The 20,480-nt window shown below is 39.2% G+C and overlaps 1 protein-coding gene across 17 annotated transcripts in view; it reads right to left on the bottom strand.

Annotated features, from left to right (window-relative positions):
• The window catches only part of ERC1 (ELKS/RAB6-interacting/CAST family member 1), a 308,860-nt gene that overhangs the window by 263,168 nt on the left and 25,212 nt on the right, over window positions 1-20,480 (bottom strand). The window contains exon 1 of one of the 17 annotated variants that reach the window (XM_080576074.1): window positions 9,854-10,150. The exons of the other annotated variants lie outside the window; for them this stretch is intronic. The gene's annotated coding sequence lies outside the window, so the exon portion shown is untranslated. Of the gene's footprint in view, window positions 1-9,853; window positions 10,151-20,480 lie in introns of those variants that run through there. 17 annotated transcript variants of the gene reach the window in all.

Here is a 20,480-nt window from a genome sequence, read left to right as displayed (position 1 = left end):
TGTACAAAGCTCAACTGTATCCTGAAAGAACAAGGCAGCGGGAAAGAGAGAGAATCGGTTCTCACATGCCTGAATTTCTGCAGTCCTGCCTGCTGAGATAACAGCTATTAAGAAATCCACTCCTGTGGACAGATAGAGAGGAAGACAATAACCGCATATGGTTAGCCTAACGTTAATACTTGTTTCCTGTTCTGTTGTGGGTTTGTGTTACTGACTTGTGGTATTCACAAACAAGTAGCACAAGAAGACTTTCTTTAGAAGAAAAATATCGAAGGTTACTCCAAGACTATTGTTATTTCATAGCTGAATTCCATCTGGATGGTAATCAAGAGTCAGTAATCAGCTACATTCATTTAGGACATTTTAGATATTTGTATCAAATGTGTTCATTTCTGAATACATTGAATACAAACATAAATTTCTGGGCATGGAGACATTTACCAGGTGCTAAATCTCCAAAATAAATGTTGGGAGGAGTACCTCTTACTGAGTCAGTCAGTTGATCAACCAATCCAGGACAAGAGACAACATCTGGTCTAAAAGTGAAATGAAAAGAGGAAAATGAATGGTGCTTATTTTAGTCAGACAAGTAGAACTTCCTCGGAAGTTGTAAATAAATTTCTAAAGGAAAGAATGTGCAAGGAAAAAAAAAATCAAGCTGTCTGGACAGCACATAAAACTTCAAGAAAGAGATTATAAAAAGCAAATGCTATACCAAGATGAGTTTCCCTTCAGTGTATGCAAATAGAGGCATCAAGTAAGCAGAGAAACTATCCAACAAGGCTCGTCTCACAGCAAGGTAGGTAGAGGTATTCAGTGCAGGAGCTGGATGTCCTTTGAAGGAGGTGTGGGGTGGAAGAACTTTGAGATTCAACTTTGGCATAAATAAATTAAGAACCTTTCTCTTCCATTTCTGTGTTGCTCTTTTATAAGCCATTTGTAATGGTGTACTTTCATGTTTATTCACAGCGTTTATTAACTGTTAACCAAGCATATTTGAATGGTGTCTTCAAGATAGCTTAGTTACAGGACTTTTATAACTCCATGGCTGCAAGAAATTTGTAAACAGACCATTCTTTTAAGTAGTGTTCGGCCTTTAGCACACTGCTCTGAGCACCCAAGCAATGACAACACACTCTCAGAGAACATGAATGGACTAAGTTGAGAGCTGGAAGAAACATCTTCCTGTGAGCAGTAGTAACAGCAAAGGCTCTCCAGCATGGAACGAAGCACTGAAGAACTTATCTAGAGACCAAAATTTTTTGAAAGCTCTTCAGATTGCAACATTCTTTCATTCATGTGCAAAGATGCTGTCCTAAAACAGTTTTCAAAATTACTTGGATGAAGCTAACAGATCCACGTTCTTGAGACCTATTTTAAAACGATACAGAGAAGTACTTTCAGAACAACAACGGACAGGCCCAGAAACCCAAAAAAAACCTTACCACATCACATTCCTACTAATATGTGTATGCTTTCCTGTCATTCATAAAGATTCAAGAAAGGAGCCTCTCTGCAATTCTGAAGCAATCCTACTAAAATCTTGAGTAAACATACCATATGATGCAGATTTTCCATCTTTGGCCAGATTCCCTGCACTGCAAGTTCCTGAAAAGGAACTTGCTTTTATGAACATCATTCAAGACATCAGCGTGAATATATGGAAGTTCCAAATCCATGAGTACCCCAGAAAAGCCAGTACAGCTGAAATCACATTAGACACAACCTGTGTTACCTTCTGCAACACTGTGGGGCTTGCAGGAGAGATACATTAGCTGATCAGACCCACAGAACAGAGATAAACTCAAGACAATCCTGGAAGAAAAATCAATATTATTCTCCTGGAATTGAAAGAGGCTGATCTCAGGTCTTCCCTAGTTAGCAAATGGAAAAAAAAAATATCACCCAGTGAAAAGCATTCTGAATGCCTCAGTCATGATGTATCACTTAAAATGTCTCATTGTACAACTAGGATAACGACTGTTCCCTGCAAGCAGATTGCCAACTGCTAGTCCCCATTTTAGATATATGAGAAGCTAGTGAACCAAAGCCCAAACACGTTGTAAGAGAGGGAACTGGAAATTATAATTTACTGAAAATGTTTTAGCCATCACCTGCAAATGATGCTTTATGACAGAGAGAAACATCTGGCATGTTTCCCACACTCCTTGTATCTTAAGAATATTTATGCAAGAGAAGCATCTTTAGCAGACCAACAGTCCCATGTAATATAACTTGACCTAGCAGGAGGTTTAATTGCCTATTACTCTGACACCAGTTAAAAATAGTACCCTTCATACAATGTGATTCAGACTGTGTGGATGGGAGGGGTCCCTGAAAAGGGAGGGTGAAAAAGAAGCCGGATGTTATATGCATGACTCTCAGTATCCAGCAAACAGGGATCCAAAATAAAGGCATTTCAGCCAGACACATGACTAACCAAAAGTGACTACCGATGGTGGACAGAGATTGAGGCAGAATGAATCATACGCTTCTCAATGAACACACAAAATATGCCAATGAGAGAACACAAACTGAGTGTGTGGCTGAGCTATAACTCGTAGCCTGCACATAAAGATCATGAAAGATGACATTTAGATACACTGCAATATCTGCCCAACATTTAAGAGGCTAAAGTAGGAGACAAAGTCGGCTTCTCTATGCAGTCAGCTGCATAGCAGTATCTGCCCCATCTAGAACTTGAACTGCCTCACAAGACCAAGCCCTCAGTAAGCGCTTATATATGAAGAGCTTTCACAGCAGGGGAATCTTCCAGGAGTGCTTTGAGTTGATCCCGTTGAAAATAAGTACAAACAGTCTGAAGAGCTTCATGTTTTACAGTCCTACACAGGATAACGTTAGAAGAGCATGTTCCTCCTCCATTCTTAACACATCTCGTCCCTTACAGTCCATACTGTCAGACTTGCAAACCTAGTGAACTCCCTGTAATCTCACCACTGCAACAAAATAATTCAAGGACACGTGAAAATAGAAAATGTGTTTCGATGCCAGGATTTAATCACACCAATCCACTCAAGACCATATGGAAGCAAGAATATCCCACAGGGAAAAAGCCAGTTTCCGCATGGTCAGCTTGTCTGGTGAGGCACACCGTTTAGAGGAAAGGTGCGGAGTATTTGTCAGAGCAGCATGGAGGGGCAGAGGGCAGATTTCTGCACAGACTTTGAGGTAACTAGAATGCACTAACCACTTGCTACAAAAGATCCACAAGAACTGAAAACACACATGACAAGGGATACAGACATCCCCCTAAGTCCTGGGCACACAAGAAAGATGGTCTTTATCATTTAATAAAGCCATAAACTCAAGTAGGAACAACCTGACACAGAACACCAAGTGATTCTTTGACTCACCTCTTAGACTTGCTCCTGTACAGGAAGATATATGAAAGACTGATGGCTGAAGCAGCAAGCTCACCACCCAAAGAATCAAGAACAGAAGTGGAGAAGGCTCAGTGGTTTGTGACCAGTGGCCCAGCAACCAAACAATGGAAACTATAAACTCATGCCAGTGCCCGTCTCCTTTACTGATGATATTTAGTACAAGAGTTGCACAGCAGCAAACAGCCTGGCATTAGGAACGTGACTGTTGAGAAAGAGAATTTCTTTCTCTAGCTTATGAGATTCCAGGAATAGAACTGCACTGCTGGTAAACCTGGTATCTACTCTCTTGGCCTGTGCCTCCAGGCAGAAAATGTAGAGGCCTATGGCCAGGAAGTTTTTTTGTATATTTTCAACACCTGTATCAGTTCACTTAAGATGACTGGAGGAAAAGATGTTAGAAGGTAGTAGAAGACTCCAATGAAATAGGCATGGTTTTGTGAAAGGAAAACCCCAGTGCTTTAGAGCAGAGGATAGTCTAGAAGTAGAAGGCAGATCACATGCAATTGGAGGCCATTATTTGGCAAAAGTAGCAGCTTTGTACTTTCTATTATCCTCCCTCTATATCACTCATAAATGAAGCTGATTCTTTCAGGATGCAAGGGACCTTCCCTCGATGCCACAGGTCTTGGGAACAAGACTATATGGAGACACCATCAAAGGACTAACTTCATGCTAGACTTGCCAGTTGTGGTCTACAGATTGGAGGAGAAATCAGAGTTGAATGGTTATGTAGACCTCAAACATTCAAGATCGTTCTGGTTCAAGGCCAAAGCTGATGTATGTGTGCTGCAAATAACTACGTAGTGTCCCCTCCTTTCCATGAAAGGTATTAGAATTGATGCCTTTGTAAAACAAAGGTTTTCTCAGGGATATGGTCCTCCAAGAAAAAAAGAAGTATTTGTAAAGCAAAGAGAAAAAATGACTTAGAAACAGGTAAAAGGCATGAAAGTAGAGTCTATGTGATGCCAGCTGTTGGTCAGCCCTGTGCCGCTAAAGATACCGTGTCAACTGCTAGCAATATTTCTTTTATACCTTACAGATACATAGAAATGTTGATCAGTGTCTAATTCACCTCCCACTTAAAGCAGGGTTAGTAGCAACACTAGATCAGGTCAGCTCCTCTCAAATCTTTACCATCATTAATAGGTTGTGCCATAAAAACATGAATTAGAAACTTCATGTATATATCAAGCAATCATTGACATATACCAATAGATTTTTCCTTCTAGCTTGTTTAAATAGAAAATAATTTGTATAGCATTTGCGCATAATCAGTCAAAAATATCAGTCTGTATCATATACACAAGCAGTATTTCAAGCTAGAATTCCAAATCCTGTATATGTGCTACATGTATATATATAATAATACTGAGCACAGTTTATATCTGTTCAACAATAACTTTTCAACGTCACCATAAAAAATATAAGCTCTATCCTACAGACTTGTATTACAAAAGCATATAGCATAGCACAACTGCCTCTGTCTTAGAAAAGCAAGAATTCTCAGAGATCTTCAAGAGTATTAAAGTAGCAAAATTTTACAGTACTGAGTTTTCAGACTCAATTACTTTCCTGCCTTGGTATTTTTCACAATTTATTTTGATTAAAACTAAACCAAGGCAAGAAAAGGCAGTGAAGATAATACATGCATCAGTGTTCATAAATCCCTAGCAACAGGGCTAAGTCCAATTCTTCCCCCTCAAATAAGAAAAAAACAGTTTATAAAGATTTACGCCTTCAAGACCACAATAATGCTGCACTTTTCACCAAAGATCAATAATACCACATCTTTCAATGCACCATCTCCTGCTTTTGTAAAAGCCTCTGCACTCCCTCAGGCAACCTCATTTCCTTTTCTATTTATCTGTTTGGAACACTGGCCAACTTCTATGCAATGGAAAACAGAAACCAGCTTAGCAAAAGACAGGTTTAACCAACCTAACAGGCAACAGCTGGAATGAAAAACAAAAAAAAAAAAGAAAAGGAAAAGAAAAAAATACTTTAGTTTACTAGAATAATGGTTAGCAATGTTGGGATTTGTAGAAACGTATGGTCACATAAACCAAGACAGTGCAAAATAGAAGTTATAAAAGCTTCAATATATCAAGACTTAAAACACTCTAAAAGACATCAGAAAGGATCTTTGCTTTCCTTCCATTAAAATTTAAGGTTTCTTGTTACAGATTAATGTAATGTGTTGAAGACCTTGCTGCTCCCTCCCTCTCCTCATAAATTGCTCTTCAAGAAGTGTTTTCAGACAGCGAGTGAACAAATTATGTTTGTATTGTGGCACAGTAGATTAACTTGAAGGGAATCTAGCAGGCCAGGCTGTACACAGCTATTTTTACAATAGCTATTTAGAAGAGCTTACTTCAAATTATCAGCTTTTTAAAAAATCTGGCAGCCCAGACCAAAAGTACAAATGCAATGAAACTGGTCTCAAGTCAGCTGCTTACTAATCAAGGGTCAACAGTCTCTCTGCATAAATCCCATCAGGAGCAAGTTAATTAGTAAGCAGTAAGCAATTAAAAACACATACAAAATACCATTCTGTCCTGAGAAGGGTCTGACTCCACCACCACTGCGACCCTGAAGACACTGTTTTTTTCAGAGTTCAGAGCATTTCTTTTGTGAGACACTTCTTACCTTTGGAAGCTGATATATCCACTGATTGCAAATTCGTAGCAGTCATGGCTATTAGTAATGCCACATAGATAAAGCATTTGGGACTGCTTCCTTAGTCTTTTTAGTATCTATTGCTTTGCCTACATGCCCCTTCAAGAAGTTCTTTTACTCTTCAACTGTTTCTCATATACGAGACTAAACAAAATTCACATATATATGTGAATAAAAATATGTGGATAAAAGATATCGTTAAAGAACTTTTATTTCTAAGAAAATGATGTTCCAGCGCATGTTATATTTCCAGTCCTTCGATTAGACAGGTATTTTTTCTGAGTCAAGACAGAAACTGAACACCTTAACTTCTAACCTCATCCCTGAGGTATGAAGCTTCATTTCTTCCACAGCTTATGCAAAAGAAGTAGCAGTTAAAAGAAATATTCAATTTTTTCCACCAACAGAAATGACAAGAGGACTTTACTGGGACTCATTTGCTTGTGAGCACTAACTTGGTATTACTGCCTGCGGTATTTTTGATTCAAGCTGATTCTGTGAGATTAAGTACTTGGCTGACAGGATTTTTTACTTTAATTTAAAAAAAAAAAAAAAAAAGAACAACTCATAGTTTAAATTTTAACCTCAGCAAACTAGCCTGAATTCCAGAAGCTGCATACTCCTACAAATACAAAAAAGGACACTACCATTTTCTTTGCAAATAGACCTTCTGAAATGTAGTTACTGAGGCTGCCTGGCATTGCAGGTGCTAGCTAAAGAGCCTACCACTCAGACTACCACTTCAGTGGTAAACAAGGAAAATGCCTGTACATAGAAAAAAAAAAAAAAAAAAGGCAGAACAAACATTAATTCGTTCATGAATTCAAAATGCCCTTCATAGCCAAATCACACAAACTCAGTGGAGACCACATGCCCTGAAGATCTCATTCAAAAGCCACACAACTCAATGCACATCTCCTTTTCTCTTCTGCTCCCTTACAGGGTTAGAGATACACATCAGGATAGGAAGGAAAGCTTTAGGTTTATCTCCAACTTACCAAACTAAGAAGGTAACAGCTAAAGACTTCGTATGTTTTGTTTAATATTTAGTTCTGTAATAGGAATTGAAGTGTAATATCACTAGTTGGACTGTATTTTAAAACTCACAAGCATATTCTAAAACTCAAATAAACCAAAGATGTATCTAGCACGTGAAATCTAGGCCTCAGTGTAAACAGTCATATTTACCTACATATCCATTATTTTCTGCTGTTTTTGTTAATTACTGCCATTGACAAGCATGTCCCTTGTAATTTTCTACCACATTAGCAGAGGAAAGATGAGACAAAAAAAACATCAACTTTTAGGTCACTCAGCCATGTTCACCAGGCAAAAGTATTGGAACAAACACTAAAAACTTAAAATAATGCAGTTAGACCTCTGAAACACCAGTATGACATAACAGTTTGTCAGTGGGTACCTACATTTATCCAGACCTGACAAGCACCCTGATTCATCCATATCTGTGGAACATAATTCGATTACGTTGTTATAAACTTACATTCTACCACTCTACATTGAGTTCCTCCCAGAGAAAGATATATTTAAAGACAAAAAAGTCTCTGCTAAAATTCAAATCAAGCTTTTGCAATCATGCAGCACTATTTTACAGCACTGAAATGTAATTTCAGAGGCTGAAAATTTCCTAGCTGAAAGAGGCACTCCTTTCCAGTTAAACACTTGCATCAGTCTAAGAGATCAATCTGTTCTCTAGACTGTATTGAACAAATACCCTTAGAAAAGCCTCTGCTCAGGCTATGTAGTACTGAAAAAAATACTGTGCCTTTGTGAATTAGTAAACAATAGCAGTTTGAAGCTCACACATTTACTTTTTCTGCTGCTTTGAGTATAAATTCCTGTATGTTACCTCTTTGAGTCTGAAGGTTTTATACAATAAATCATGTCAATAATTTTTCATTACTGATAAACCTAATATTGAAGATTTTTAACTTTTAAGTCTCGAGCAGCAAAATTCATACCTAAAGAAATACAGAATTAATAAGTCAGTGGGAGCTAGACATGTATATCCACAAAGTTGCCTGAGATTGACTTCCGTAGAGGTATCTGAAGAATATTCCAGATAGAGCAGAGAATATCCTTTTAGCCACATATTTTAAATTATTATTATGGGAGCTGCAAAATGTTTACTAAACCAGAAAATGGCACCATTATTTTTTTAAGCGCTTATATATGCCACCAAGGTGATTAAACGAGGTACCATAAGTTCTCTGTATATTTGAGACTTAAAATAATACCTGAAAATTATTTACTAGATAAGTTATTCTTCTTACAATATATTTTAAAAGATTTAGAACAATATTCACTAGTATATTGCTTATTTTCAAGATAGTCAAATTCTACACAAGATTTTTTTTTCCTTTTTAAACCACAGAGGTCTCTAAATTCAAACCACAAAGCTACATAGTTTAGCTAAATAAAGCATATAACAACATATTATTTACACTGATAAACCATCAAAAATGAAAGTAATTGCAATAAAGCTACTATTACTCTAGAATATAACATCTAGATCACAAGATACTGTAGAGCAGTTTCTCAGTACTGAAGTGCCAGTTATTTCTCCAACCCCTATCAAAGGCACGACTTTGCTCAGTTACTGACTGGTCAATTAAGAGCTAAGAAAAGTATTATTTGTGGATACTACTAATTTGTCAACTAGATTCTGCAACAGCTACTCAGATATTTCTCTGCTTCTCTACAAGGTCAATAAAATTACAAAAGGTGTGGAGAAGGTGTGTAGAGAATGAGAAAAACTATTCATTTGTTTTTTGCAGTAAGAGAAATAAATATCGTATAAAATTGTTAGCCAGTAGGTTACAAAACATACCCGATGGGATGAAATAAGTACTGTGGTACACATTGTCACATGATATCAGAAATTTACACAAGTTCATTCATGACAACCAGTAACGGCAATATTTACCTAAGCACAAAATACACAAAATGAAGATAAAATGGGTAGACTTTTTAAGCTACTTATAAACGTTTCTTTCTATGGCTAAAGGTGACTCAAGAACTATAAGCTACATAAGTGATAAGAAAACAGTAATTTCTAAGATAAAATAACTGCAGTATCCAGATCTGCTAACCCAGTTATCTAAGGTGTATGTGTATGCATATATATATAAATAAATATATATATGTAAAGTTTATAAAGTTCCTAATGAGTCACCAAATGTTTACCAGCATATTAGAGGAAAAAGATTAATAATGACAGTAGTTAAATGCATATTCATGTTGGAATATGGCTATTATACTAAAATCAGCTACTGAAGACATTAACACAAAAAGAATAATAATATCATTTGTTAAATCAGTAGCCAATTAATTACTTTCTTACAAAAGCATCAAAGGATTCATTAAGCATGAACATGAAAGGTACAGAGAAATCCAGATCTGGCTTAACGTGATTTATTTCCATATTATTTTGTTCACTTAAAAAAATCCATTAAATTACTAACAAATTATTTAGCAGTTTGTTTTTCAGGACAGGGAGGTTTTAGGCTGCTTTTCAGAGACCAATTCATTATTCTTTATACATGTCCAAATTCCGCCTTTTCATATTTGCTTGATTATAGCACCTTATTCCATGACTTACTCGCCGTGATATTGTTTGCAGCAAAACCACTCCTATATAGCCTTAGTCAGGCAGGCAAAAAGCACCAAAAGTATTTTAGAAACAGAACCCAAGAGTTCAGCCACTAAAGAGTTCTTCAAAAAGGCATTAGACTGAGGAAGCAATCCAGACGTACACAGAACTACAAGAACGCTGAAGGCAGCATTAGCTTCTAATGAGGAAGCACTTATCACCAGTTATTCGTAATATTTAGCCCAGCACTCCCTTTTCCACATTCCTGGGATGTTATGGGCTAGCCAGCAATACACGCAGCTCCGATCACAACTGCAGTGTGTGCAGGTGTCAAGGTGCTGGCAGCAGGGGAGCTGCAGGCGGGAAGGAGGCCAGAGGCTGCCCTGTGCCCGATGCAGTCGGTTACAGTGGCTCTGAGGTGGACCCACTGCAGGGCACAGCTGAGCCCATCAGCCAAACACAGCAGGCACCTTGGTGAAACCGTATTTAAGAAAGGGCCGAAAATGCCGCATGGGGAGCGAAGGTAGAGAACAATAGAAGAAGTGAGAGAATAGGCAGGTCAGAGGAGGAGCTCCATGCTGCAGCAGGTACACCCTAAAGAGACTGAAGCCCATGGAGAACCCATACTGGGACACATGAAAAGGGTGGGAAGGAAGGAGCAGCAGAGAGAAACTACTCTGTCCTGGCCCCAACCCCTGACTGCCCCCTGCCTTGCTGAAGGCATTGAGTATAGTCTGAGGTGGCAACAAGCAGGGCAGAGAGGTGACTGGGGTAGTGAATTGGAGACCAGAAGCGGGGGAGGAGAGGTGTCTGGAGTGAAGCTGAGCCTGGGAAAGGAAGTCAGATGTCTTTCCCCAAGTACTTTAATGTTTGCCTTTTTTTGTTCCCCAGTAATTAAATATTTATGTTAATTTGCAACAAATTAAGTTAAGTTCCCCACGTCGAGTCTGTTTTACCAGTGACAGCGATTGGTTAGTGATTTCCCTGTCTTTATTTCAACCCACAAGCTTTATTGCTCCTTGTCTCCCTATTTTCTCCCTGTCCCACTGGAGCGGAGGACCAAGAAGGCAGCTGTGTGGGTGCCTGGCTGCTAGCCAGAGCCAACCCACCACAGTAACATTATAACAAGGTAATGCTAAAATGCCACAGCAACTATACCATTTCAACCGAGTTCTACATCTCTGAAACCTACTATCCTTAAAATCACGTTACTTGATTACCAAATGTATAGCCACTAAAGATCAGCTTTACTTCAGTTGGGAAACAGTACCAGATAATGGTCATACTTGTGCTCGCTTTCTGAGAAATCTTTGTTTCCCTGAACCATGACTCCAAAAAGATGCCTAAAGATTTAAATTCCAATTTCTTCACAGTTAACGCAGCATAAGCTGCAGAGAAAAGATATGCATGTGGTAAAGTGCCTATGACAAACATCGCCAAAAAATGTTCAAAACACTAGTGAACAAATCTGTCTAAACTGACTAGTTAGAGTAAATAATGAACAGCAATCAGGCAGCTCTCTATTTCCACTGGTTTGGCATAAGCATGAACCTGCAACAAAAACACAAAATCATTTCTAAATTTCTTTAATAGTTTTATGATTTGTGGAATCAGAAACTATAATTAAAAAAGCCAGAGCAAAATTCTACCAAACTGAAGGGTCACCTGCTTAGCACCTACACAAAGCATTATCGACATAAGGATGATTTTAACTTCTACATAATCCAAATATTAATATTGTTGTTAATATTGTATTATAATTATTAATTAATATTGTAATTATTAATATTGTAATTATTAATATTGTATTATAAATATTGATGTTTACTAGTCTTTACTAGTGGTCTTTGTGTACAGTCACACCATGGGTATCCATACATCACTAAAACTGAAGATCGAGAGTTTTATCAGATAGTGCCTCGAAAGTGAGCACCCACATTCTGAGAGCACAGATATGTAGAACCATAAAGTATTATGGGTTGAAAGGGACACTTGAAGTTTATCTAATCCAATATCCTGCTCAAAGCAGGGCAATGAAATCCATTTGCACGGCAGCTTGCCCAATCAAGCTCTGAATGTCTCCAAGATCAGAGATGCTGGTTAGCCTCTTAGAGTGTTTAATTACTCTAATGGTGAAAACTGCTGTTCCTTTTCTGTTGCACACCTCTGAGAAGTCTGCCTCCATCATCTTCACACTTCCCCATTGGGTAGCTGAAGACCACAAAAAGATGCCCAGAGCCTTATTTTCTCCAGACTGAGCAAATTCAGTTCTTTCAGGCTCTCATGTGCCCTACAGTTCCCTAATCATTTTGGCTACCTGGTTGACTCGCTCCAGAACACCACATTCCTTGCTGTAGCGCGAAGCAGAAAACTGGATATAGTACTCCAGATGTGGTCTCAAGCGCTGAATAGAAGCAGTAATTGCTTCCCTGAATCAGCTGACCATACTCTTGCTAATACAAAACAGCATACAGCTGGCCTTCTTCACCACAAGGGCACACTACTGCTCTACATTCACTTTGATGTCTACCTGGACCCACAGGCCCCTCATCAGGACTTTGTAGTCAGTCAACCCCAGATCATCTGAGTGGATGGGGTTTTTCCCATTCCATGTGCAGTACTTTGCACTCACCTTTATGAAACTTTGTAAGGTTTCTGCCATTCCATTCTTCCAGCCTTATGAGGTCCCTCCAAGTAGCAGTGCTGCCCTTTGATATAGCAACTGCTCCCCATAATGTGGCATCTGCAAATATGCAGAAAGTACACTCCCATCCTATTACTTAGGTCATTGATACAGACACTGAACAATACTGACCCAAGAATACTGCTAGTAACCAGACATCAGTCAGATTTTGTGTTGTTGCTGACCACCCTTTGAGCCTGGCAGCCCAGCCATGGAAGCGCACTCATTTGGTGTGTATTTTGCCAATTCGGCAATAAACATGCTATGGGAGACCATGTCAAAGGCCTTGCTTAAGTGCAGGTAAACATCCACTGCATTCCCTTCACGTGTTGGGCCCGTCACCTCAGAGAACATCATTAGGTTAGTCAGGCAAGAATTGCCCTTCATAAAACTATGCAGACTGCTCCCAGCAAACTTCTTGTCCTTCACATGCTCGTGTGTGGCTTCCAAGAGGATCTACTACGTAACCTTTCCAGAGACTGAGATTATGCTAAATGACCTGCAGTTCACTGTATCCTCTTTCTTTCCCACATTGAAGGTGGGCATGGTGTTCTCTTTTTCCATTATCAGATAGTGCCAGTTAACGTCCTTGTTAATTTCAAGGTGAAAAAAAAGTGATAGCAAGGTAGGATAGAGTTGGATATGATACATGTATGCAAATAAGATATTGATATTTAGTAAGCAGTATAGGGAACAACAGACCATATACTCCTCAGTTCCAAATCTCAGAATTTTAAGGACCTCAACCAAGACAAAAGGGAAGCCAAGGCATACATACAGCATCCACTTACAGATGAGTGAATCTCTCTTCAACTTTGCACGAAGAATTCACTCACACTGATTAAACAAGTACCAATGTCAAAGTACTCACGTGTATGAGTTTTTTCATGTGGCACTGACCCTTTCATGCAGAACGATCCACATTGGATGAGGCACTCAGAAGTCTTGGCAGATAGATGGCTGACAAATACAATGTTGGATACACTAGTTCTGATACTGATTCTCTCTCCAGAGGGAAGATGGGGATTCTACACTTTATTTGTTGATATAAAACGTGGTGGCAGTGGTGGGCAGTGGTGTCTTTATCTAACATCATAGAGGTGTGCATATAGCCATAGTCAAGAACAAACGGGGGCGGGGGGATGACATACGACATGACAACAAATCCCACCCCATCTCTTGAAAGAGATCGCTGGGGGCGGGTGACTGAAAGGTCTGGAACTACACAGTAAGTTCAGATACTTACAAATATGCTGTCTCTCTTGCTCACATTCTTTACAGAAGTGGTCTGGTTCTTTTTTTTTTTTTTTTTTGAAACAGAAGTCTATTTCCCAAACAGGGATATTAAAAAACAAAAAAAAAAAAGAAAAAAAAAAAAAACAGAGAAAAGAGTTATGTTTCTTGGATACACTAAACACCCGCTTTGATATAGAAAAGTTAGAAGTCTAAGCATTTCCACTTTTAGAATCTCTGGCATTGAAAATGAAGCTCTCTGCAGAAAAAAGTAAAGATACCCTCAGTGTCAATAATGGTATGACCTCAGTGCTGTAGGGAAGGGAGAAAGTAGGCTCTTCTAAACAGATTCACTACACTGAACTGTTGAGAAGATCTCAGACAAATATTTAAGCAGGTGCAGACAAGCATGGGCAATATACAGAACAGGTGAGATTGCAACAGTGTCTTTGTACTTTGGTGCTAAAGGTACATGAATATCAACAATGCAAAACTGAGCTATCACTTGAACAAATTAAAGACTGAATGCAAGAGGAATTCAGAAGTGCTAGAACAATAAAACTTGTATGAACAAGCTGAGTAAAGGAACTGAAACTGCTTACCTACAAACCAATTTCATAAAATACAGTGGAACTACGAAGGGAAAAATCCAAAAGGAACAAGCCAGACAGAGATGAAAACATACAACTGCTTTAATGATGAGACATGCTAAACAGATTTTAGACTTCTAAAACAAATGCATGTTTTACACATAATATGCATACATATGCACACACATATATAAACATATTTAATAGAAAATAAACAGAAAATGTCTTGATATATCCAAAAGACATATTTTGAGTCAGTCTCACAAAGAAAATTAAGTAGAGAATGCCTTTAAAGTCTGAAAATAAAAGAGAAGGGGAGAGGAGAAAAAAAAAGTTTCAGGACAGCAGTTCCTGATCAATACACCAAGATTCCCAGATCTAAATGAATGCTAGAGCTGGGAAGAAGAAGATATCTATATAAATGAGTGAAGGTCAAGTAAGTGACCAAAGATCTTTCACAGCATAAAACCAGGGAAGGTATAATACTTGCAAAGTACTTATGCAAAGCAACGTTTTTACAAGACAGTCATCATCAAGAAACTGAATCAATAGGCACTTGCAATTAGTGGTGAAAGATGCAAAAATCAGATTGATTGTTGAATATCTGTTTTATAAACTTGAGAAGTGTTTCTGACAGCATGAATACACTGTGCAGCAGCTAAGAGGGACAGGAGTGAGAAACATACAAGAAAAACAGCCCTGCAGACCCCAAGGTCAGCGGAGAAGGAGGGTAGGAGGTGCTCCAGGCACTGGAGCCAAAGTTCCCCTGCAGACTGCGGAGAGGACCATGCTGGAGCAGACATCCATGCCACAGCCTATAGATACATCCCGAATGAAGATGCAGCTCACAGACAGCCCACACATGAGCAGGCTTCTGGCAGGAACTGTGGCCCATGGAGAGGAGCCCACGCTGGAGCAGGTTGTCTGGTAGGAACTGCAGCCTGCGTGGGACCCATGCTGGAGCAGCCTGTTCCTGAAGGACTGTACTTCATGGGAAGGACCCAAGCTGGAGCAATGTACATAGGACTGTAACCTGTGGGAGGGAATCCATACTGGAGCAGGGGAAAAGTGTGAGGAGGAAGAAGTGGTGGTGATGAAGCGTTATGTACTGAGCACAGCCTCCCTTCCCTACCTCCCTGCACAACTTGGCGGGGACAAGAGTAAGAGTCAGGAAGGAAGGAATTCGAGCCTGGAAAGAAGGTGTGGGTAGGGGGAAGGCATTTTTTAGTGCTGTTTCACACCATCCTACTCTATTTTTAATTGGCAATAAATCAAATTAATTTTCCCCAAGCCATCTCTGTTTTACCCATGACAGTAACTGGTGAGTGATCTCCCCGTCCTTACCTCAACCCACAAGCTTTCATCTTACTTTCTCCCCCATCCTGCTGAGAAGGGGGAATGCCAGAGCAGCTTGACGAGCCAGCCCACCACAAGAGGTGATGAAGAAGGAGCTCCTTTCGCTATCCTTGTTCTGGCAGGACCAGGATGAAATAAGATGACTGGTTAGAAAATAAAGCAGAGGGAGACTCAGCATGATTTATGCCAATTGCTACAAGTTAAACACAGTTTGTATCTTCCATGACGCCCACACACTGCAAAACATGACAAAGACGAAGGTGACAGAAACTAGAATGGAAAGGTTGTTAAATAAGAAAGACAAAACTCACCGAAAACAACTGAGGAAAATAGATCATCTAGACTAGAGTAAATTTAAAGGCTATTCACTGATGCTGGACAAGCTGTTAGCTTATGTATTATATACATTCAGCTTATGTATTTATATACATTCAGGGGTGCTGAGAAAGACTTCTTTTCTATCATCTAGAAAGTACTTGTAGTGATAACTGCTAAATCAGTTTACTACAAAAACCAACAAAGTTAAAATTTAGATTTTTAACAAAATGCAATTTTTTAGCACATAAAATTTACACCTGATATAAAAAGTTTTTAAAAATTCAGGTCTTTAACATTTAAAATCTGAACAAAGACACATTTAATAAATTGGCTAAACTGATAGTGAATGAAGAATTACTAAGGGTAAATCAAAATAAAATGGCTAACTGTACTCTGAAAAATTAATTGTTAAGGCTGTCCTAGGGAAAACCCTCAGGAGACTTGGGAGGCAAGGCAAGGCTACTGAAAAAGCTAACACGAAGATGGTCTGACCTGAATTGAAACTGAATGGTGAGCCAGAGGCAGAGCAGCTACAGAACTGCCACGCAGACTGAACACTCTTCTTGAAGTTTAAAAAAAAAATAATGTGACAGCATAAAGCTCACCATAAACTGTCATACAGATATGCCTCCACGTTGATTAATATTTTAAAAGTACCATCACCATCTGCACCATGAGAATAACTTCCTCCCTCACAAACATATTTAAAAAATAAATGATTGTCATGAGCATTTGTTCAGTGCTTTGAAACACATGAGTTTTGTGCATAGGTGTTAACACTAAAATCATAAAGAATCTGAGAAACAAATGCATCTAGTGAAGGTATTATTCAACGTTTATAAAATAAATCTGCAACAGAATCAAAGCCAATGAAAAGCTAGGAGACAAAACAAATCAAAGTGATCTATGTCCTGAACCCAGGATTTGGAAAGATAACAGTTACACTTCTACAAATAACCTTGGATTTGTAGGAATACTGTCAAACGTAAGACTTGAAGGTCAACCTGGATCTAATGCACCTGGACTAAGACTCCTCCCTGGAAAGCCTGCGTGATCAGTGAAGAAAATGAACACAGCAATAGCAACAGTACAATAGCAATCATCATACCTGACATGCTTTCATTTTACCTCTAACAAAAGTATGGATGCCCTTGACTGTCAGGACAGAAGAAAGCACTCCAGTTGCTGACATGGAGGGTCTGTAGCAACTTTGTAAGCCTGGGCAGCTGATACTCTCTCAGCACCAGTATGTCCGGCAAGAACACATCAGTAATATTGGAAACAAAAGTGGGCATGTTCCAGTCTCATCAGTACCAATATACTCAATACAGTTTGGGGATGCAACGCTTTGGCTGTCTGAAACTCCACCTAGTACTATTATATTTTATGGAACATTTTTCCAGCTAAACTGATATGGGAAGTTCAATCACTGTGAAAGAACAAGAGATTTATAAAGGCTATATAAAGGTTACTATAAAGGCTTAGACAACCATAAAACTTAGATCACAGTAATAATTGCCCCAGAGACTGAGGATAATACCTTCTTTCACTGAACATTTTACAGACTTTTTTCTATCGTCTCATGAAGGTGAACCTAGCACTGCTAGATGGGAGCTGTACACTTTCTTTTCAGACCCAACCTAGGTCTATTCAGAAATTAAAAGGAAAGATGTCTTTTTAAAATAATCACAATTTTTGTACCCAGTTAGAAAAAGACTTCCAGAAAATCATAATCATATAACAGCCTGGGTTGGAAGGGACCTTAAAGATCATCTAGTTCCAACCCCACTACCATGGGCAGGGATGCCACCCACTAGCCTCAAATACCCCACATGCACCAAGCCCCATCCAGCCTGGCCCTGAACACCTCCAGCGATGGGGCAGCCACAGCTTCTCCGGGCAACTTGTGCTAGTGCCTCACCACCTCATTGTGAAGAAATGTATTTTCTGTATGTGTTTACATTTATTCCTTAACTAATGATGCTGGTGACTGTTAGTATGCTTACTGGAAGGCATAACTGAAACAGAATAAGGAGAGTTTTCAAAGCCTGTCAATTTAGTGTACAATTACACATAACTTGATACTGTATTTGTATCATATTCTTTCCATACCTTTCTGAAACAAGATGAGTACAGGAAGTCATCTTCATTTCTGATTTAGACTAGAAACGTAAGCACACATAATACACTATATCAATCAGTGTTTCAAAGAAAAATTATGACAGGATAATCCCGGTTGGAAAGGACAGCAGGACGTCATCTAGTTTAACCTCAGGCTCAAGGCAGGGTCAGCTATGAGATTACAACAAGTTTCTCAGGACTTTATCCAATCAGGTCTTGAAAACCACCAAGGTTTTCCTTATATCTGATCAGAACTTTTATGCCCATTGTTTCTCACCCTTCCAGCATGCAACACTGTGAAGAGCCTGGTTCCACCTCCTCAATAACCTCCTTATAGTACAGACTGCTATTAGGTCCGAAGACCTTCTCCAGGGTAAGCAAGGCCCATTTCCTCAGCTTCTTCCCACAAGGCCTGTACTTCAGCCCACTACCCAGCTTGGTACCCCTCCAAAGAACTCACTAATTTTTATCTTCTTTGGATAGGGCAGCCCAAATCTGGATACAATATTCTACACATGTTTTCACAAGTGCTAAGCTGAAGGAGATAATGACTTCATCTATTCGTAATAGCCTCCTCCTCCACTGCCAGGGCACACTCCTGGCTCACACTCAACTGGCTGTCCAACAGGCCCCCCAGATCCTTTTCTGCAGAGCTGCTTCCAACTCAGCCCATCCCCATCCTCTGTTTCTGCAGGGGGCCTTCTTCCCACTCATTGCTGCTGAATCTCTAAGACTCCAGCCTGCTCATTCCTGCAGATTAGGTCTCTCTGACCAGCAGCTTTGCCCTAGAACATATCAACTAGTCCGCCCTGCTTGGTGTCATCGGCAATCTTAATGAAAGTTGACCACTTTCATCCAGGTCACTGATAAAGATGTTAATCAGGACTCATCTCATTACAAGAAATGGAGTAGATGTTAACTCATTAATCACTACCCAGGGTCTGAACACGCAAACAGCTTTTTACCCATGTGTCCGGCCAACCACTTTGACCATAGCATTCTAATCAGAGTTATGACAATATTGTGGGAGACTGTGATGAAAGCCTTGCTAAAGGCAATGTAAATGATACCCGGTTCCTTATTCCACAAATTCAGCCATTTTATCAGAGAAGGCAGTGAGGTCAGGCATTATTTACTCTTGGTAAATTCATGCTGACTGTTCCCTTCTTGTCTTTCACTTGTGCTGAAATGTTTTCAAAAAGGACTCATCCCGCAGAATTCCCAGGGACTTGAAGTGAGGCACACCAGCCTGTGATCCCATGCCTTATCTTTTGACCTAGACTGAAGACCAGATAACACCTACATTTCCCCAGTTGTTTGAGACCCCTTTGCAATTTCCATAGTCTTTTAAAGATGAGAGGAATAAGCCTTCCACTAGCATCAGCCAGCAATCTCAGCACCCTCAGTTTCATCCCATGATCTCACACGGATCAAGTTCTTCCAAGTAATCCCTGACTCAATGCTCATTCAATTCACTGCTGGTAGGTCTCCTTGAACCCAGGCTCTCATCAAAAAGGCCTGGTAGATCTTCTAGAGTACCTCAGCAGACTTGCATAGCACAGAAAGATGCAACATTTTGTTCAGATGTGTTATCTCTCTATTTGCATACTGTGGGAGAATGTAGGAAGCCAAGTGGGAAGGTTGAAGAGATTGAGTAATCGATCTAGGGGCTCAAGACTAGTCTGCATTTCACATTAAGAGTTCTTGAATAAATGTCTCAGTTCCACATCCAGGAGTTAAGAAAATAATTCTTCATTCCTTTCCTCCATACTCGCCCAAGAATAGTAATTTTTCAGAAACTGAAGCATATTTTTACTCAGTTTATAAAACTGAAAGGAAAATTCTATCGTGATCTCCTGTTTCTGTCCATACGCTGTCTGGAAACAGATATTTTGAGTAGGAAATAAGTGAGATTTATTTTGTTCTAGAGTTTATTACAAAACATGTTTTACAGTAATAAAAACATCATTATAGTTCTAAGGCTATATCTCAAATTTATTTCTTTCAGCCTTGTTTAAGGAACAAATTCAGATGAAAAGGAACCCTTTTTTCCAAATCACTCCAACCAGAACGGTTCCCTGACACTCACTTCATCTGAAGCTATATAAAACCAGTACAACCAAGAGGGGACAGCCATGCCAAGTTATATAAGGTTAATGATAGTGGAAACACAGCACTTTAAAAAGCAAATTTCATCCAAGAACTACATTAAAAATATGTGCCAAGTTCAGGACTTCCTATTAATTGGATGGCTTCATATTGAGCTAATTCTGCTTTATTCTACATATGTTGAATGTGTTCTCACATTTTTATAATACCAACTGTTCTTCATTTGGTACAGAGACTGAATGGTGCTAATTAGGGGACTAAAATTGTATTGATTGTAACCACTGGTATTATCCACAGCATGTGGTAATTAAAGATCCATCAAGAACAAGCAGAAAACTTAGATCAGTGGGAAAATACAATTAAGGCAACAACTATTTTTT

Source organism: Anser brachyrhynchus, assembly GCF_964034855.1.
Source record: "Anser brachyrhynchus genome assembly, chromosome: 1".
Classification (NCBI taxonomy): Eukaryota; Metazoa; Chordata; class Aves; order Anseriformes; family Anatidae; genus Anser; species Anser brachyrhynchus.
The sequence above is the reverse complement of the archived record's forward strand: the minus strand, read 5'-3'. Positions and strand labels throughout refer to the sequence as shown.